General features: G+C 48.8%; 1 protein-coding gene across 14 annotated transcripts in view; it reads left to right on the top strand.

The window, feature by feature from the left end:
- Positions 1–20,398, top strand: part of LOC139355277 (phosphatidylinositol glycan anchor biosynthesis class Z) — a 43,118-nt gene that overhangs the window by 14,764 nt on the left and 7,956 nt on the right. The gene's annotated exons all lie outside the window — the stretch shown is intronic.

The raw sequence follows: 20,398 nt of genomic DNA, 5'->3' as shown, positions 1-20,398 counted from the left end.
CTGTGTTGTTGGTGAGAATGAGAGCTGTGTTGTTGGTGGGAATGAGAGCTGTGTTGTTGGTGAGAATGAGAGCTGTGTTGGTGAGAATGAGAGCTGTGTTGTTGGTGAGAATGAGAGCTGTGTTGGTGGGAATGAGAGCTGTGTTGTTGGTGAGAATGAGAGCTGTGTTGTTGGTGAGAATGAGAGCTGCGTTGGTGGGAATGAGAGCTGTGTTGTTGGTGAGAATGAGAGCTGTGTTGGTGAGAATGAGAGCTGTGTTGTTGGTGAGAATGAGAGCTGTGTTGTTGGTGAGAATGAGAGCTGTGTTGTTTGTGAGAATGAGAGCTGTGTTGGTGGGAATGAGAGGTGTGTTGGTGGGAAAGAGAGGTGTGTTGTTGGTGAGAATGAGAGCGGTGTTGGTGGGAATGAGAGCTGTGTTGGTGGGAATGAGAGCTGTGTTGTTGGTGGGAATGAGAGCTGTGTTGTTGGTGAGAATGAGAGCTGTGTTGGTGGGAATGAGAGCTGTGTTGGTGAGAATGAGAGCTGTGTTGTTGGTGAGAATGAGAGCTGTGTTGTTGGTGGGAATGAGAGCTGTGGTGTTGGTGAGAATGAGAGCTGTGTTGGTGAGAATGAGAGCTGTGTTGTTGGTGAGAATGAGAGCTGTGTTGGTGGGAATGAGAGCTGTGTTGGTGAGAATGAGAGCTGTGGTGTTGGTGAGAATGAGAGCTGTGTTGTTGGTGGGAATGAGAGCTGTGGTGTTGGTGAGAATGAGAGCTGTGTTGTTGGTGGGAATGAGAGCTGTGTTGTTGGTGAGAATGAGAGCTGTGTTGTTAGTGAGAATGAGAGCTGTGTTGTTGGTGAGAATGAGAGCTGTGTTGTTGGTGAGAATGAGAGCTGTGTTGGTGAGAATGAGAGCTGTGGTGCTGGTGAGAATGAGAGCTGTGTTGGTGAGAATGAGAGCTGTGGTGTTGGTGGGAATGAGAGCTGTGTTGGTGAGAATGAGAGCTGTGTTGTTGGTGAGAATGAGAGCTGTGTTGGTGGGAATGAGAGCTGTGTTGGTGAGAATGAGAGCTGTGTTGGTGGGAATGAGAGCTGTGTCGGTGAGAATGAGAGCTGTGTCGTTGGTGAGAATGAGAGCTGTGGTGTTGGTGAGAATGAGAGCTGTGTTGTTGGTGGGAATGAGAGCTGTGGTGTTGGTGAGAATGAGAGCTGTGTTGGTGAGAATGAGAGCTGTGTTGTTGGTGAGAATGAGAGCTGTGTTGGTGGGAATGAGAGCTGTGTTGGTGAGAATGAGAGCTGTGTTGTTGGTGAGAATGAGAGCTGTGTTGTTGGTGAGAATGAGAGCTGTGTTGGTGAGAATGAGAGCTGTGGTGTTGGTGGGAATGAGAGCTGTGTTGTTGGTGAGAATGAGAGCTGTGTTGGTGGGAATGAGAGCTGTGTTGGTGAGAATGAGAGCTGTGTTGTTGGTGAGAATGAGAGCTGTGTTGTTGGTGGGAATGAGAGCTGTGGTGTTGGTGAGAATGAGAGCTGTGTTGGTGAGAATGAGAGCTGTGTTGTTGGTGAGAATGAGAGCTGTGTTGGTGGGAATGAGAGCTGTGTTGGTGAGAATGAGAGCTGTGGTGTTGGTGAGAATGAGAGCTGTGTTGTTGGTGGGAATGAGAGCTGTGGTGTTGGTGAGAATGAGAGCTGTGTTGTTGGTGGGAATGAGAGCTGTGTTGTTGGTGAGAATGAGAGCTGTGTTGTTGGTGAGAATGAGAGCTGTGTTGTTGGTGAGAATGAGAGCTGTGTTGTTGGTGAGAATGAGAGCTGTGTTGGTGAGAATGAGAGCTGTGGTGCTGGTGAGAATGAGAGCTGTGTTGGTGAGAATGAGAGCTGTGGTGTTGGTGGGAATGAGAGCTGTGTTGGTGAGAATGAGAGCTGTGTTGTTGGTGAGAATGAGAGCTGTGTTGGTGGGAATGAGAGCTGTGTTGGTGAGAATGAGAGCTGTGTTGGTGGGAATGAGAGCTGTGTCGGTGAGAATGAGAGCTGTGTCGTTGGTGAGAATGAGAGCTGTGGTGTTGGTGAGAATGAGAGCTGTGTTGTTGGTGGGAATGAGAGCTGTGGTGTTGGTGAGAATGAGAGCTGTGTTGGTGAGAATGAGAGCTGTGTTGTTGGTGAGAATGAGAGCTGTGTTGGTGGGAATGAGAGCTGTGTTGGTGAGAATGAGAGCTGTGTTGTTGGTGAGAATGAGAGCTGTGTTGTTGGTGAGAATGAGAGCTGTGTTGGTGAGAATGAGAGCTGTGGTGTTGGTGAGAATGAGAGCTATGTTGGTGAGAATGAGAGCTGTGTTGTTGGTGAGAATGAGAGCTGTGTTGGTGAGAATGAGAGCTGTGGTGTTGGTGGGAATGAGAGCTGTGTTGGTGAGAATGAGAGCTGTGTTGTTGGTGAGAATGAGAGCTGTGTTGGTGAGAATGAGAGCTGTGTTGGTGAGAATGAGAGCTGTGTTGTTGGTGAGAATGAGAGCTGTGTTGGTGGGAATGAGAGCTGTGTTGGTGAGAATGAGAGCTGTGTTGTTGGTGAGAATGAGAGCTGTGTTGGTGAGAATGAGAGCTGTGTTGGTGAGAATGAGAGCTGTGTTGGTGGGAATGAGAGCTGTGTTGGTGGGAATGAGAGCTGTGATGTTGGTGGGAATGAGAGCTGTGTTGGTGGGAATGAGAGCTGTGTTGGTGAGAATGAGAGCTGTGTCGGTGGGAATGAGAGCTGTGTCGGTGAGAATGAGAGCTGTGTCGTCGGTGAGAATGAGAGCTGTGTTGTTGGTGAGAATGAGAGCTGTGTTGGTGGGAATGAGAGCCGTGTTGTGGGTGAGAATGAGAGCTGTAGTGTTGGTGAGAATGAGAGCTGTGTTGGTGAGAATGAGAGCTGTGTTGTTGGTGAGAATGAGAGCTGTGTTGGTGGGAATGAGAGCTGTGTTGGTGGGAATGAGAGCTGTGTTGTTGGTGAGAATGAGAGCTGTGTTGTTGGTGGGAATTAGAGCTGTGTTGTTGGTGAGAATGAGAGCTGTGTTGGTGGGAATGAGAGCTGTGTTGTTGGTGAGAATGAGAGCTGTGTTGGTGAGAATGAGAGCTGTGTTGGTGAGAATGAGAGCTGTGTTGTTGGTGAGAATGAGAGCTGTGTTGGTGAGAATGAGAGCTGTGTTGTTGGTGAGAATGAGAGCTGTGTTGGTGAGAATGAGAGCTGTGTTGGTGAGAATGAGAGCTGTGTTGGTGGGAATGAGAGCTGTGTTGCTGGGAATGAGAGCTGTGGTGTTGGTGGGAATGAGAGCTGTGTTGGTGGGAATGAGAGCTGTGTTGGTGAGAATGAGAGCTGTGTTGGTGGGAATGAGAGCTGTGTTGGTGAGAATGAGAGCTGTGTTGTTGGTGGGAATGAGAGCTGTGTTGTTGGTGAGAATGAGAGCTGTGTTGGTGGGAATGAGAGCTGTGTTGTTGGTGAGAATGAGAGCTGTGTTGGTGAGAATGAAAGCTGTGTTGGTGAGAATGAGAGCTGTGTTGTTGGTGAGAATGAGAGCTGTGTTGGTGAGAATGAGAGCTGTGTTAGTGAGAATGAGAGCTGTGTTGTTGGTGAGAATGAGAGCTGTGTTGTTGGTGAGAATGAGAGCTGTGTTGGTGAGAATGAGAGCTGTGGTGTTGGTGAGAATAAGAGCTGTGTTGGTGAGAATGAGAGCTGTGGTGTTGGTGGGAATGAGAGCTGTGTTGGTGAGAATGAGAGCTGTGTTGTTGGTGAGAATGAGAGCTGTGTTGGTGAGAATGAGAGCTGTGTTGGTGAGAATGAGAGCTGTGTTGGTGGGAATGAGAGCTGTGTTGGTGGGAATGAGAGCTGTGGTGTTGGTGGGAATGAGAGCTGTGTTGGTGGGAATGAGAGCTGTGTTGGTGAGAATGAGAGCTGTGTTGGTGGGAATGAGAGCTGTGTCGTTGGTGAGAATGAGAGCTGTGTTGTTGGTGAGAATGAGAGCTGTGTTGGTGGGAATGAGAGCCGTGTTGTTGATGAGAATGAGAGCTGTGGTGTTGGTGAGAATGAGAGCTGTGTTGGTGAGAATGAGAGCTGTGTTGTTGGTGAGAATGAGAGCTGTGTTTTTGGTGGGAATGAGAGCTGTGGTGTTGGTGAGAATGAGAGCTGTGTTGGTGAGAATGAGAGCTGTGTTGTTGGTGAGAATGAGAGCTGTGTTGGTGAGAATGAGAGCCGTGTTGTTGGTGGGAATGAGAGCTGTGTTGGTGAGAATGAGAGCTGTGTTGTTGGTGAGAATGAGAGCTGTGTTGTTGGTGGGAATGAGAGCTGTGGTGTTGGTGAGAATGAGAGCCGTGTTGTTGGTGAGAATGAGAGCTGTGTTGGTGAGAATGAGAGCTGTGTTGGTGGGAATGAGAGCTGTGTTGTTGGTGAGAATGAGAGCTGTGTTGTTGGTGGGAATGAGAGCTGTGTTGTTGGTGGGAATGAGAGCTGTGGTGTTGGTGAGAATGAGAGCTGTGTTGTTGGTGGGAATGAGAGCTGTGTTGTTGGTGAGGATGAGAGCTGTGTTAGTGAGAATGAGAGCTGTGTTGTTGGTGAGAATGAGAGCTGTGTTGTTGGTGAGAATGAGAGCTGTGTTGGTGAGAATGAGAGCTGTGGTGTTGGTGAGAATGAGAGCTGTGTTGGTGAGAATGAGAGCTGTGGTGTTGGTGGGAATGAGAGCTGTGCTGGTGAGAATGAGAGCTGTGTTGTTGGTGAGAATGAGAGCTGTGTTGGTGAGAATGAGAGCTGTGTTGGTGAGAATGAGAGCTGTGTTGGTGGGAATGAGAGCTGTGTTGGTGGGAATGAGAGCTGTGGTGTCGGTGGGAATGAGAGCTGTGTTGGTGGGAATGAGAGCTGTGTTGGTGAGAATGAGAGCTGTGTTGGTGGGAATGAGAGCTGTGTCGTTGGTGAGAATGAGAGCTGTGTTGTTGGTGAGAATGAGAGCTGTGTTGGTGGGAATGAGAGCTGTGTCGGTGAGAATGAGAGCTGTGTCGTTGGTGAGAATGAGAGCTGTGTTGTTGGTGAGAATGAGAGCTGTGTTGGTGGGAATGAGAGCCGTGTTGTTGGTGAGAATGAGAGCTGTGGTGTTGGTGAGAATGAGAGCTGTGTTGGTGAGAATGAGAGCTGTGTTGTTGGTGAGAATGAGAGCTGTGTTGGTGAGAATGAGAGCTGTGTTGTTGGTGAGAATGAGAGCTGTGTTGGTGGGAATGAGAGCTGTGTTGGTGAGAATGAGAGCTGTGTTGGTGAGAATGAGAGCTGTGTTTTTGGTGGGAATGAGAGCTGTGGTGTTGGTGAGAATGAGAGCTGTGTTGGTGAGAATGAGAGCTGTGTTGTTGGTGAGAATGAGAGCTGTGTTGGTGGGAATGAGAGCTGTGTTGGTGAGAATGAGAGCTGTGTTGTTGGTGAGAATGAGAGCTGTGTTGTTGGTGGGAATGAGAGCTGTGGTGTTGGTGAGAATGAGAGCCGTGTTGTTGGTGAGAATGAGAGCTGTGTTGGTGAGAATGAGAGCTGTCTTGGTGGGAATGAGAGCTGTGTTGTTGGTGAGAATGAGAGCTGTGTTGTTGGTGGGAATGAGAGCTGTGGTGTTGGTGAGAATGAGAGCTGTGTTGGTGGGAATGAGAGCTGTGTTGTTGGTGAGAATGAGAGCTGTGTTAGTGAGAATGAGAGCTGTGTTGTTGGTGAGAATGAGAGCTGTGTTGTTGGTGAGAATGAGAGCTGTGTTGGTGAGAATGAGAGCTGTGGTGTTGGTGAGAATAAGAGCTGTGTTGGTGAGAATGAGAGCTGTGGTGTTGGTGGGAATGAGAGCTGTGTTGGTGAGAATGAGAGCTGTGTTGTTGGTGAGAATGAGAGCTGTGTTGATGAGAATGAGAGCTGTGTTGTTGTTGAGAATGAGAGCTGTGTTGTTGGTGGGAATGAGAGCTGTGTTGTTGGTGGGAATGAGAGCTGTGGTGTTGGTGAGAATGAGAGCCGTGTTGTTGGTGAGAATGAGAGCTGTGTTGGTGAGAATGAGAGCTGTGTTGGTGGGAATGAGAGCTGTGTTGTTGGTGAGAATGAGAGCTGTGTTGGTGGGAATGAGAGCTGTGGTGTTGGTGAGAATGAGAGCCGTGTTGTTGGTGAGAATGAGAGCTGTGTTGGTGAGAATGAGAGCTGTGTTGGTGGGAATGAGAGCTGTGTTGTTGGTGAGAATGAGAGCTGTGGTGTTGGTGGGAATGAGAGCTGTGTTGGTGAGAATGAGAGCTGTGTTGGTGGGAATGAGAGCTGTGTTTTTGGTGAGAATGAGAGCTGTGTTGGTGAGAATGAGAGCTGTGTTGTTGGTGAGAATGAGAGCTGTGTTGGTGAGAATGAGAGCTGTGGTGTTGGTGGGAATGAGAGCTGTGTTGGTGAGAATGAGAGCTGTGTTGGTGGGAATGAGAGCTGTGTTGGTGAGAATGAGAGCTGTGTTGGTGAGAATGAGAGCTGTGTTGTTGGTGGGAATGAGAGCTGTGGTGTTGGTGAGAATGAGAGCTGTGTTGGTGAGAATGAGAGCTGTTTTGTTGGTGAGAATGAGAGCTGTGTTGGTGGGAATGAGAGCTGTGTTGGTGAGAATGAGAGCTGTAGTGTTGGTGAGAATGAGAGCTGTGTTGTTGGTGGGAATGAGAGCTGTGGTGTCGGTGAGAATGAGAGCTGTGTTGTTGGTGGGAATGAGAGCTGTGTTGTTGGTGAGAATGAGAGCTGTGTTGTTAGTGAGAATGAGAGCTGTGTTGTTGGTGAGAATGAGAGCTGTGTTGTTGGTGAGAATGAGAGCTGTGTTGGTGAGAATGAGAGCTGTGGTGCTGGTGAGAATGAGAGCTGTGTTGGTGAGAATGAGAGCTGTGGTGTTGGTGGGAATGAGAGCTGTGTTGGTGAGAATGAGAGCTGTGTTGTTGGTGAGAATGAGAGCTGTGTTGGTGGGAATGAGAGCTGTGTTGGTGAGAATGAGAGCTGTGTTGGTGGGAATGAGAGCTGTGTCGGTGAGAATGAGAGCTGTGTCGTTGGTGAGAATGAGAGCTGTGTTGGTGGGAATGAGAGCTGTGTTGTTGGTGAGAATGAGAGCTGTGTTGGTGAGAATGAGAGCTGTGTTGGTGAGAATGAGAGCTATGTTGTTGGTGAGAATGAGAGCTGTGTTGGTGGGAATGAGAGCTGTGTTGGTGAGAATGAGAGCTGTGTTGTTGGTGAGAATGAGAGCTGTGTTGGTGAGAATGAGAGCTGTGTTGGTGAGAATGAGAGCTGTAGTGTTGGTGAGAATGAGAGCTGTGTTGTTGGTGGGAATGAGAGCTGTGGTGTTGGTGAGAATGAGAGCTGTGTTGTTGGTGGGAATGAGAGCTGTGTTGTTGGTGAGAATGAGAGCTGTGTTGTTAGTGAGAATGAGAGCTGTGTTGTTGGTGGGAATGAGAACTGTGTTGTTGGTGAGAATGAGAGCTGTGTTGGTGAGAATGAGAGCTGTGGTGCTGGTGAGAATGAGAGCTGTGTTGGTGAGAATGAGAGCTGTGGTGTTGGTGGGAATGAGAGCTGTGTTGGTGAGAATGAGAGCTGTGTTGTTGGTGAGAATGAGAGCTGTGTTGGTGGGAATGAGAGCTGTGTTGGTGAGAATGAGAGCTGTGTTGGTGGGAATGAGAGCTGTGTCGGTGAGAATGAGAGCTGTGTCGTTGGTGAGAATGAGAGCTGTGGTGTTGGTGAGAATGAGAGCTGTGTTGTTGGTGGGAATGAGAGCTGTGGTGTTGGTGAGAATGAGAGCTGTGTTGGTGAGAATGAGAGCTGTGTTGTTGGTGAGAATGAGAGCTGTGTTGGTGGGAATGAGAGCTGTGTTGGTGAGAATGAGAGCTGTGTTGTTGGTGAGAATGAGAGCTGTGTTGTTGGTGAGAATGAGAGCTGTGTTGGTGAGAATGAGAGCTGTGGTGTTGGTGAGAATGAGAGCTATGTTGGTGAGAATGAGAGCTGTGTTGTTGGTGAGAATGAGAGCTGTGTTGGTGAGAATGAGAGCTGTGGTGTTGGTGGGAATGAGAGCTGTGTTGGTGAGAATGAGAGCTGTGTTGTTGGTGAGAATGAGAGCTGTGTTGGTGAGAATGAGAGCTGTGTTGGTGGGAATGAGAGCTGTGTTGTTGGTGAGAATGAGAGCTGTGTTGTTGGTGAGAATGAGAGCTGTGTTGGTGGGAATGAGAGCTGTGTTGTTGGTGAGAATGAGAGCTGTGTTGGTGAGAATGAGAGCTGTGTTGGTGAGAATGAGAGCTGTGTTGTTGGTGAGAATGAGAGCTGTGTTGGTGGGAATGAGAGCTGTGTTGGTGAGAATGAGAGCTGTGTTGTTGGTGAGAATGAGAGCTGTGTTGGTGAGAATGAGAGCTGTGTTGGTGAGAATGAGAGCTGTGTTGGTGGGAATGAGAGCTGTGTTGGTGGGAATGAGAGCTGTGATGTTGGTGGGAATGAGAGCTGTGTTGGTGGGAATGAGAGCTGTGTTGGTGAGAATGAGAGCTGTGTTGGTAGGAATGAGAGCTGCGTTGGTGAGAATGAGAGCTGTGTTGTTGGTGGGAATGAGAGCTGTGTTGTTGGTGAGAATGAGAGCTGTGTTGGTGGGAATGAGAGCTGTGTTGTTGGTGAGAATGAGAGCTGTGTTGGTGAGAATGTAAGCTGTGTTGGTGAGAATGAGAGCTGTGTTGTTGGTGAGAATGAGAGCTGTGTTGGTGGGAATGAGAGCTGTGTTGGTGAGAATGAGAGCTGTGTTGTTGGTGAGAATGAGAGCTGTGTTGGTGAGAATGAGAGCTGTGTTGGTGGGAATGAGAGCTGTGTTGGTGGGAATGAGAGCTGTGGTGTTGGTGGGAATGAGAGCTGTGTTGGTGGGAATGAGAGCTGTGTTGGTGAGAATGAGAGCTGTGTTGGTGGGAATGAGAGCTGTGTCGGTGAGAATGAGAGCTGTGTCGTTGGTGAGAATGAGAGCTGTGTTGTTGGTGAGAATGAGAGCTGTGTTGATGGGAATGAGAGCCGTGTTGTTGGTGAGAATGAGAGCTGTAGTGTTGGTGAGAATGAGAGCTGTGTTGGTGAGAATGAGAGCTGTGTTGTTGGTGAGAATGAGAGCTGTGTTGGTGGGAATGAGAGCTGTGTTGGTGGGAATGAGAGCTGTGTTGTTGGTGAGAATGAGAGCTGTGTTGTTGGTGGGAATTAGAGCTGTGTTGTTGGTGAGAATGAGAGCTGTGTTGGTGGGAATGAGAGCTGTGTTGTTGGTGAGAATGAGAGCTGTGTTGGTGAGAATGAGAGCTGTGTTGGTGGGAATGAGAGCTGTGTTGGTGAGAATGAGAGCTGTGTTGTTGGTGAGAATGAGAGCTGTGTTGGTGAGAATGAGAGCTGTGTTGGTGAGAATGAGAGCTGTGTTGGTGGGAATGAGAGCTGTGTTGCTGGGAATGAGAGCTGTGGTGTTGGTGGGAATGAGAGCTGTGTTGGTGGGAATGAGAGCTGTGTTGGTGAGAATGAGAGCTGTGTTGGTGGGAATGAGAGCTGTGTTGGTGAGAATGAGAGCTGTGTTGTTGGTGGGAATGAGAGCTGTGTTGTTGGTGAGAATGAGAGCTGTGTTGGTGGGAATGAGAGCTGTGTCGGTGAGAATGAGAGCTGTGTCGTTGGTGAGAATGAGAGCTGTGTTGTTGGTGAGAATGAGAGCTGTGTTGGTGGGAATGAGAGCTGTGTCGTTGGTGAGAATGAGATCTGTGTTGTTGGTGAGAATGAGAGCTGTGTTGGTGGGAATGAGAGCTGTGTCGGTGAGAATGAGAGCTGTGTCGTTGGTGAGAATGAGAGCTGTGTTGTTGGTGAGAATGAGAGCTGTGTTGGTGGGAATGAGAGCCGTGTTGTTGGTGAGAATGAGAGCTGTGGTGTTGGTGAGAATGAGAGCTGTGTTGGTGAGAATGAGAGCTGTGTTGTTGGTGAGAATGAGAGCTGTGTTTTTGGTGGGAATGAGAGCTGTGGTGTTGGTGAGAATGAGAGCTGTGTTGGTGAGAATGAGAGCTGTGTTGTTGGTGAGAATGAGAGCTGTGTTGGTGAGAATGAGAGCCGTGTTGTTGGTGGGAATGAGAGCTGTGTTGGTGAGAATGAGAGCTGTGTTGTTGGTGAGAATGAGAGCTGTGTTGTTGGTGGGAATGAGAGCTGTGGTGTTGGTGAGAATGAGAGCCGTGTTGTTGGTGAGAATGAGAGCTGTGTTGGTGAGAATGAGAGCTGTCTTGGTGGGAATGAGAGCTGTGTTGTTGGTGAGAATGAGAGCTGTATTGTTGGTGGGAATGAGAGCTGTGTTGTTGGTGGGAATGAGAGCTGTGGTGTTGGTGAGAATGAGAGCTGTGTTGTTGGTGGGAATGAGAGCTGTGTTGTTGGTGAGAATGAGAGCTGTGTTAGTGAGAATGAGAGCTGTGTTGTTGGTGAGAATGAGAGCTGTGCTGTTGGTGAGAATGAGAGCTGTGTTGGTGAGAATGAGAGCTGTGGTGTTGGTGAGAATGAGAGCTGTGTTGGTGAGAATGAGAGCTGTGGTGTTGGTGGGAATGAGAGCTGTGTTGGTGGGAATGAGAGCTGTGTTGTTGGTGAGAATGAGAGCTGTGTTGGTGAGAATGAGAGCTGTGTTGGTGAGAATGAGAGCTGTGTTGGTGGGAATGAGAGCTGTGTTGGTGGGAATGAGAGCTGTGGTGTTGGTGGGAATGAGAGCTGTGTTGGTGGGAATGAGAGCTGTGTTGGTGAGAATGAGAGCTGTGTTGGTGGGAATGAGAGCTGTGTCGTTGGTGAGAATGAGAGCTGTGTTGTTGGTGAGAATGAGAGCTGTGTTGGTGGGAATGAGAGCTGTGTCGGTGAGAATGAGAGCTGTGTCGTTGGTGAGAATGAGAGCTGTGTTGTTGGTGAGAATGAGAGCTGTGTTGGTGGGAATGAGAGCCGTGTTGTTGGTGAGAATGAGAGCTGTGGTGTTGGTGAGAATGAGAGCTGTGTTGGTGAGAATGAGAGCTGTGTTGTTGGTGAGAATGAGAGCTGTGTTGGTGAGAATGAGAGCTGTGTTGTTGGTGAGAATGAGAGCTGTGTTGGTGGGAATGAGAGCTGTGTTGGTGAGAATGAGAGCTGTGTTGGTGAGAATGAGAGCTGTGTTTTTGGTGGGAATGAGAGCTGTGGTGTTGGTGAGAATGAGAGCTGTGTTGGTGAGAATGAGAGCTGTGTTGTTGGTGAGAATGAGAGCTGTGTTGGTGGGAATGAGAGCTGTGTTGGTGAGAATGAGAGCTGTGTTGTTGGTGAGAATGAGAGCTGTGTTGTTGGTGGGAATGAGAGCTGTGGTGTTGGTGAGAATGAGAGCCGTGTTGTTGGTGAGAATGAGAGCTGTGTTGGTGAGAATGAGAGCTGTGTTGGTGGGAATGAGAGCTGTGTTGTTGGTGAGAATGAGAGCTGTGTTGTTGGTGGGAATGAGAGCTGTGGTGTTGGTGAGAATGAGAGCTGTGTTGGTGGGAATGAGAGCTGTGTTTTTGGTGAGAATGAGAGCTGTGTTAGTGAGAATGAGAGCTGTGTTGTTGGTGAGAATGAGAGCTGTGTTGTTGGTGAGAATGAGAGCTGTGTTGGTGAGAATGAGAGCTGTGGTGTTGGTGAGAATAAGAGCTGTGTTGGTGAGAATGAGAGCTGTGGTGTTGGTGGGAATGAGAGCTGTGTTGGTGGGAATGAGAGCTGTGTTGTTGGTGCGAATGAGAGCTGTGTTGGTGAGAATGAGAGCTGTGTTGTTGGTGAGAATGAGAGCTGTGTTGGTGAGAATGAGAGCTGTGTTGGTGGGAATGAGAGCTGTGTTGGTGGGAATGAGAGCTGTGGTGTTGGTGGGAATGAGAGCTGTGTTGGTGGGAATGAGAGCTGTGTTGGTGAGAATGAGAGCTGTGTTGGTGGGAATGAGAGCTGTGTCGTTGGTGAGAATGAGAGCTGTGTTGTTGGTGAGAATGAGAGCTGTGTTGGTGGGAATGAGAGCTGTGTCGGTGAGAATGAGAGCTGTGTCGTTGGTGAGAATGAGAGCTGTGTTGTTGGTGAGAATGAGAGCTGTGTTGTTGGTGAGAATGAGAGCTGTGTTGGTGAGAATGAGAGCTGTGTTGTTGGTGAGAATGAGAGCTGTGTTGGTGGGAATGAGAGCTGTGTTGGTGAGAATGAGAGCTGTGGTGTTGGTGGGAATGAGAGCTGTGTTGGTGGGAATGAGAGCTGTGTTGGTGAGAATGAGAGCTGTGTTGGTGGGAATGAGAGCTGTGTTGGTGGGAATGAGAGCTGTGTTGTTGGTGAGAATGAGAGCTGTGTTGTTGGTGGGAATTAGAGCTGTGTTGTTGGTGAGAATGAGAGCTGTGTTGGTGGGAATGAGAGCTGTGTTGTTGGTGAGAATGAGAGCTGTGTTGGTGAGAATGAGAGCTGTGTTGGTGGGAATGAGAGCTGTGTTGGTGAGAATGAGAGCTGTGTTGTTGGTGAGAATGAGAGCTGTGTTGGTGAGAATGAGAGCTGTGTTGGTGAGAATGAGAGCTGTGTTGGTGGGAATGAGAGCTGTGTTGCTGGGAATGAGAGCTGTGGTGTTGGTGGGAATGAGAGCTGTGTTGGTGGGAATGAGAGCTGTGTTGGTGAGAATGAGAGCTGTGTTGGTGGGAATGAGAGCTGTGTTGGTGAGAATGAGAGCTGTGTTGTTGGTGGGAATGAGAGCTGTGTTGTTGGTGAGAATGAGAGCTGTGTTGGTGGGAATGAGAGCTGTGTTGTTGGTGAGAATGAGAGCTGTGTTGGTGAGAATGAAAGCTGTGTTGGTGAGAATGAGAGCTGTGTTGTTGGTGAGAATGAGAGCTGTGTTGGTGAGAATGAGAGCTGTGTTAGTGAGAATGAGAGCTGTGTTGTTGGTGAGAATGAGAGCTGTGTTGTTGGTGAGAATGAGAGCTGTGTTGGTGAGAATGAGAGCTGTGGTGTTGGTGGGAATGAGAGCTGTGTTGGTGAGAATGAGAGCTGTGTTGTTGGTGAGAATGAGAGCTGTGTTGGTGAGAATGAGAGCTGTGTTGGTGAGAATGAGAGCTGTGTTGGTGGGAATGAGAGCTGTGTTGGTGGGAATGAGAGCTGTGGTGTTGGTGGGAATGAGAGCTGTGTTGGTGGGAATGAGAGCTGTGTTGGTGAGAATGAGAGCTGTGTTGGTGGGAATGAGAGCTGTGTCGTTGGTGAGAATGAGATCTGTGTTGTTGGTGAGAATGAGAGCTGTGTTGGTGGGAATGAGAGCTGTGTCGGTGAGAATGAGAGCTGTGTCGTTGGTGAGAATGAGAGCTGTGTTGTTGGTGAGAATGAGAGCTGTGTTGGTGGGAATGAGAGCCGTGTTGTTGGTGAGAATGAGAGCTGTGGTGTTGGTGAGAATGAGAGCTGTGTTGGTGAGAATGAGAGCTGTGTTGTTGGTGAGAATGAGAGCTGTGTTTTTGGTGGGAATGAGAGCTGTGGTGTTGGTGAGAATGAGAGCTGTGTTGGTGAGAATGAGAGCTGTGTTGTTGGTGAGAATGAGAGCTGTGTTGGTGAGAATGAGAGCCGTGTTGTTGGTGGGAATGAGAGCTGTGTTGGTGAGAATGAGAGCTGTGTTGTTGGTGAGAATGAGAGCTGTGTTGTTGGTGGGAATGAGAGCTGTGGTGTTGGTGAGAATGAGAGCCGTGTTGTTGGTGAGAATGAGAGCTGTGTTGGTGAGAATGAGAGCTGTGTTGGTGGGAATGAGAGCTGTGTTGTTGGTGAGAATGAGAGCTGTATTGTTGGTGGGAATGAGAGCTGTGTTGTTGGTGGGAATGAGAGCTGTGGTGTTGGTGAGAATGAGAGCTGTGTTGTTGGTGGGAATGAGAGCTGTGTTGTTGGTGAGAATGAGAGCTGTGTTAGTGAGAATGAGAGCTGTGTTGTTGGTGAGAATGAGAGCTGTGCTGTTGGTGAGAATGAGAGCTGTGTTGGTGAGAATGAGAGCTGTGGTGTTGGTGAGAATGAGAGCTGTGTTGGTGAGAATGAGAGCTGTGGTGTTGGTGGGAATGAGAGCTGTGCTGGTGAGAATGAGAGCTGTGTTGTTGGTGAGAATGAGAGCTGTGTTGGTGAGAATGAGAGCTGTGTTGGTGAGAATGAGAGCTGTGTTGGTGGGAATGAGAGCTGTGTTGGTGGGAATGAGAGCTGTGGTGTTGGTGGGAATGAGAGCTGTGTTGGTGGGAATGAGAGCTGTGTTGGTGAGAATGAGAGCTGTGTTGGTGGGAATGAGAGCTGTGTCGTTGGTGAGAATGAGAGCTGTGTTGTTGGTGAGAATGAGAGCTGTGTTGGTGGGAATGAGAGCTGTGTCGGTGAGAATGAGAGCTGTGTCGTTGGTGAGAATGAGAGCTGTGTTGTTGGTGAGAATGAGAGCTGTGTTGGTGGGAATGAGAGCCGTGTTGTTGGTGAGAATGAGAGCTGTGGTGTTGGTGAGAATGAGAGCTGTGTTGGTGAGAATGAGAGCTGTGTTGTTGGTGAGAATGAGAGCTGTGTTGGTGAGAATGAGAGCTGTGTTGTTGGTGAGAATGAGAGCTGTGTTGGTGGGAATGAGAGCTGTGTTGGTGAGAATGAGAGCTGTGTTGGTGAGAATGAGAGCTGTGTTTTTGGTGGGAATGAGAGCTGTGGTGTTGGTGAGAATGAGAGCTGTGTTGGTGAGAATGAGAGCTGTGTTGTTGGTGAGAATGAGAGCTGTGTTGGTGGGAATGAGAGCTGTGTTGGTGAGAATGAGAGCTGTGTTGTTGGTGAGAATGAGAGCTGTGTTGTTGGTGGGAATGAGAGCTGTGGTGTTGGTGAGAATGAGAGCCGTGTTGTTGGTGAGAATGAGAGCTGTGTTGGTGAGAATGAGAGCTGTGTTGGTGGGAATGAGAGCTGTGTTGGTGAGAATGAGAGCTGTGTTGTTGGTGGGAATGAGAGCTGTGGTGTTGGTGAGAATGATAGCTGTGTTGGTGGGAATGAGAGCTGTGTTTTTGGTGAGAATGAGAGCTGTGTTAGTGAGAATGAGAGCTGTGTTGTTGGTGAGAATGAGAGCTGTGTTGTTGGTGAGAATGAGAGCTGTGTTGGTGAGAATGAGAGCTGTGGTGTTGGTGAGAATAAGAGCTGTGTTGGTGAGAATGAGAGCTGTGGTGTTGGTGGGAATGAGAGCTGTGTTGGTGAGAATAAGAGCTGTGTTGTTGGTGCGAATGAGAGCTGTGTTGGTGAGAATGAGAGCTGTGTTGTTGGTGGGAATGAGAGCTGTGTTGTTGGTGAGAATGAGAGCTGTGTTGGTGAGAATGAGAGCTGTGTTGGTGGGAATGAGAGCTGTGTTGGTGGGAATGAGAGCTGTGGTGTTGGTGGGAATGAGAGCTGTGTTGGTGGGAATGAGAGCTGTGGTGTTGGTGAGAATGAGAGCCGTGTTGTTGGTGAGAATGAGAGCTGTGTTGGTGAGAATGAGAGCTGTGTTGGTGGGAATGAGAGCTGTGTTGTTGGTGAGAATGAGAGCTGTGTTGTTGGTGGGAATGAGAGCTGTGGTGTTGGTGAGAATGATAGCTGTGTTGGTGGGAATGAGAGCTGTGTTTTTGGTGAGAATGAGAGCTGTGTTAGTGAGAATGAGAGCTGTGTTGTTGGTGAGAATGAGAGCTGTGTTGTTGGTGAGAATGAGAGCTGTGTTGGTGAGAATGAGAGCTGTGGTGTTGGTGAGAATAAGAGCTGTGTTGGTGAGAATGAGAGCTGTGGTGTTGGTGGGAATGAGAGCTGTGTTGGTGAGAATAAGAGCTGTGTTGTTGGTGCGAATGAGAGCTGTGTTGGTGAGAATGAGAGCTGTGTTGTTGGTGGGAATGAGAGCTGTGTTGTTGGTGAGAATGAGAGCTGTGTTGGTGAGAATGAGAGCTGTGTTGGTGGGAATGAGAGCTGTGTTGGTGGGAATGAGAGCTGTGGTGTTGGTGGGAATGAGAGCTGTGTTGGTGGGAATGAGAGCTGCGTTGGTGAGAATGAGAGCTGTGTTGTTGGTGGGAATGAGAGCTGTGTTGTTGGTGAGAATGAGAGCTGTGTTGGTGAGAATGAGAGCTGTGTTGGTGGGAATGAGAGCTGTGTTGGTGGGAATGAGAGCTGTGGTGTTGGTGGGAATGAGAGCTGTGTCGTTGGTGAGAATGAGAGCTGTGTTGTTGGTGAGAATGAGAGCTGTGTTGGTGGGAATGAGAGCTGTGTCGGTGAGAATGAGAGCTGTGTCGTTGGTGAGAATGAGAGCTGTGTTGTTGGTGAGAATGAGAGCTGTGTTGTTGGTGAGAATGAGAGCTGTGTTGGTGAGAATGAGAGCTGTGTTGTTGGTGAGAATGAGAGCTGTGTTGGTGGGAATGAGAGCTGTGTTGGTGAGAATGAGAGCTGTGGTGTTGGTGGGAATGAGAGCTGTATTGGTGGGAATGAGAGCTGTGTTGGTGAGAATGAGAGCTGTGTTGGTGGGAATGAGAGCTGTGTTGGTGGGAATGAGAGCTGTGTTGTTGGTGAGAATGAGAGCTGTGTTGTTGGTGGGAATTAGAGCTGTGTTGTTGGTGAGAATGAGAGCTGTGTTGGTGGGAATGAGAGCTGTGTTGTTGGTGAGAATGAGAGCTGTGTTGGTGAGAATGAGAGCTGTGTTGGTGGGAATGAGAGCTGTGTTGGTGAGAATGAGAGCTGTGTTGTTGGTGAGAATGAGAGCTGTGTTGGTGAGAATGAGAGCTGTGTTGGTGAGAATGAGAGCTGTGTTGGTGGGAATGAGAGCTGTGTTGCTGGGAATGAGAGCTGTGGTGTTGGTGGGAATGAGAGCTGTGTTGGTGGGAATGAGAGCTGTGTTGGTGAGAATGAGAGCTGTGTTGGTGGGAATGAGAGCTGTGTTGGTGAGAATGAGAGCTGTGTTGTTGGTGGGAATGAGAGCTGTGTTGTTGGTGAGAATGAGAGCTGTGTTGGTGGGAATGAGAGCTGTGTTGTTGGTGAGAATGAGAGCTGTGTTGGTGAGAATGAAAGCTGTGTTGGTGAGAATGAGAGCTGTGTTGTTGGTGAGAATGAGAGCTGTGTTGGTGAGAATGAGAGCTGTGTTAGTGAGAATGAGAGCTGTGTTGTTGGTGAGAATGAGAGCTGTGTTGTTGGTGAGAATGAGAGCTGTGTTGGTGAGAATGAGAGCTGTGGTGTTGGTGGGAATGAGAGCTGTGTTGGTGAGAATGAGAGCTGTGTTGTTGGTGAGAATGAGAGCTGTGTTGGTGAGAATGAGAGCTGTGTTGGTGAGAATGAGAGCTGTGTTGGTGGGAATGAGAGCTGTGTTGGTGGGAATGAGAGCTGTGGTGTTGGTGGGAATGAGAGCTGTGTTGGTGGGAATGAGAGCTGTGTTGGTGAGAATGAGAGCTGTGTTGGTGGGAATGAGAGCTGTGTCGTTGGTGAGAATGAGATCTGTGTTGTTGGTGAGAATGAGAGCTGTGTTGGTGGGAATGAGAGCTGTGTCAGTGAGAATGAGAGCTGTGTCGTTGGTGAGAATGAGAGCTGTGTTGTTGGTGAGAATGAGAGCTGTGTTGGTGGGAATGAGAGCCGTGTTGTTGGTGAGAATGAGAGCTGTGGTGTTGGTGAGAATGAGAGCTGTGTTGGTGAGAATGAGAGCTGTGTTGTTGGTGAGAATGAGAGCTGTGTTTTTGGTGGGAATGAGAGCTGTGGTGTTGGTGAGAATGAGAGCTGTGTTGGTGAGAATGAGAGCTGTGTTGTTGGTGAGAATGAGAGCTGTGTTGGTGAGAATGAGAGCCGTGTTGTTGGTGGGAATGAGAGCTGTGTTGGTGAGAATGAGAGCTGTGTTGTTGGTGAGAATGAGAGCTGTGTTGTTGGTGGGAATGAGAGTTGTGGTGTTGGTGAGAATGAGAGCCGTGTTGTTGGTGAGAATGAGAGCTGTGTTGGTGAGAATGAGAGCTGTGTTGGTGGGAATGAGAGCTGTGTTGTTGGTGAGAATGAGAGCTGTATTGTTGGTGGGAATGAGAGCTGTGTTGTTGGTGGGAATGAGAGCTGTGGTGTTGGTGAGAATGAGAGCTGTGTTGTTGGTGGGAATGAGAGCTGTGTTGTTGGTGAGAATGAGAGCTGTGTTAGTGAGAATGAGAGCTGTGTTGTTGGTGAGAATGAGAGCTGTGTTGTTGGTGAGAATGAGAGCTGTGTTGGTGAGAATGAGAGCTGTGGTGTTGGTGAGAATGAGAGCTGTGTTGGTGAGAATGAGAGCTGTGGTGTTGGTGGGAATGAGAGCTGTGCTGGTGAGAATGAGAGCTGTGTTGTTGGTGAGAATGAGAGCTGTGTTGGTGAGAATGAGAGCTGTGTTGGTGAGAATGAGAGCTGTGTTGGTGGGAATGAGAGCTGTGTTGGTGGGAATGAGAGCTGTGGTGTTGGTGGGAATGAGAGCTGTGTTGGTGGGAATGAGAGCTGTGTTGGTGAGAATGAGAGCTGTGTTGGTGGGAATGAGAGCTGTGTCGTTGGTGAGAATGAGAGCTGTGTTGTTGGTGAGAATGAGAGCTGTGTTGGTGGGAATGAGAGCTGTGTCGGTGAGAATGAGAGCTGTGTCGTTGGTGAGAATGAGAGCTGTGTTGTTGGTGAGAATGAGAGCTGTGTTGGTGGGAATGAGAGCCGTGTTGTTGGTGAGAATGAGAGCTGTGGTGTTGGTGAGAATGAGAGCTGTGTTGGTGAGAATGAGAGCTGTGTTGTTGGTGAGAATGAGAGCTGTGTTGGTGAGAATGAGAGCTGTGTTGTTGGTGAGAATGAGAGCTGTGTTGGTGGGAATGAGAGCTGTGTTGGTGAGAATGAGAGCTGTGTTGGTGAGAATGAGAGCTGTGTTTTTGGTGGGAATGAGAGCTCTGGTGTTGGTGAGAATGAGAGCTGTGTTGGTGAGAATGAGAGCTGTGTTGTTGGTGAGAATGAGAGCTGTGTTGGTGGGAATGAGAGCTGTGTTGGTGAGAATGAGAGCTGTGTTGTTGGTGAGAATGAGAGCTGTGTTGTTGGTGGGAATGAGAGCTGTGGTGTTGGTGAGAATGAGAGCCGTGTTGTTGGTGAGAATGAGAGCTGTGTTGGTGAGAATGAGAGCTGTGTTGGTGGGAATGAGAGCTGTGTTGTTGGTGAGAATGAGAGCTGTGTTGTTGGTGGGAATGAGAGCTGTGGTGTTGGTGAGAATGAGAGCTGTGTTGGTGGGAATGAGAGCTGTGTTTTTGGTGAGAATGAGAGCTGTGTTAGTGAGAATGAGAGCTGTGTTGTTGGTGAGAATGAGAGCTGTGTTGTTGGTGAGAATGAGAGCTGTGTTGGTGAGAATGAGAGCTGTGGTGTTGGTGAGAATAAGAGCTGTGTTGGTGAGAATGAGAGCTGTGGTGTTGGGAATGAGAGCTGTGTTGGTGAGAATGAGAGCTGTGTTGTTGGTGCGAATGAGAGCTGTGTTGGTGAGAATGAGAGCTGTGTTGTTGGTGAGAATGAGAGCTGTGTTGGTGAGAATGAGAGCTGTGTTGGTGGGAATGAGAGCTGTGTTGGTGGGAATGAGAGCTGTGGTGTTGGTGGGAATGAGAGCTGTGTTGGTGGGAATGAGAGCTGTGTTGGTGAGAATGAGAGCTGTGTTGGTGGGAATGAGAGCTGTGTCGTTGGTGAGAATGAGAGCTGTGTTGTTGGTGAGAATGAGAGCTGTGTTGGTGGGAATGAGAGCTGTGTCGGTGAGAATGAGAGCTGTGTCGTTGGTGAGAATGAGAGCTGTGTTGGTGAGAATGAGAGCTGTGTTGTTGGTGAGAATGAGAGCTGTGTTGGTGAGAATGAGAGCTGTGTTGTTGGTGAGAATGAGAGCTGTGTTGGTGGGAATGAGAGCTGTGTTGGTGAGAATGAGAGCTGTGTTGGTGAGAATGAGAGCCGTGTTTTTGGTGGGAATGAGAGCTGTGGTGTTGGTGAGAATGAGAGCTGTGTTGGTGAGAATGAGAGCTGTGTTGTTGGTGAGAATGAGAGCTGTGTTGGTGGGAATGAGAGCTGTGTTGGTGAGAATGAGAGCTGTGTTGTTGGTGAGAATGAGAGCTGTGTTGTTGGTGGGAATGAGAGCTGTGGTGTTGGTGAGAATGAGAGCCATGTTGTTGGTGAGAATGAGAGCTGTGTTGGTGAGAATGAGAGCTGTGTTGGTGGGAATGAGAGCTGTGTTGTTGGTGAGAATGAGAGCTGTGTTGTTGGTGCGAATGAGAGCTGTGGTGTTGGTGAGAATGAGAGCCGTGTTGTTGGTGAGAATGAGAGCTGTGTTGGTGAGAATGAGAGCTGTGTTGGTGGGAATGAGAGCTGTGTTGTTGGTGAGAATGAGAGCTGTGGTGTTGGTGGGAATGAGAGCTGTGTTGGTGAGAATGAGAGCTGTGTTGGTGAGAATGAGAACTGTGTTGGTGAGAATGAGAGCTGTGTTGTTGGTGAGAATGAGAGCTGTGTT

The sequence above is a fragment of the Macaca nemestrina genome, chromosome 2, assembly GCF_043159975.1.
Source record: "Macaca nemestrina isolate mMacNem1 chromosome 2, mMacNem.hap1, whole genome shotgun sequence".
In the NCBI taxonomy this organism is placed as follows: domain Eukaryota; kingdom Metazoa; phylum Chordata; class Mammalia; order Primates; family Cercopithecidae; genus Macaca; species Macaca nemestrina.
Note: the sequence above shows the minus strand (reverse complement) of the source record. Positions and strands in the feature narration are given on the sequence as shown.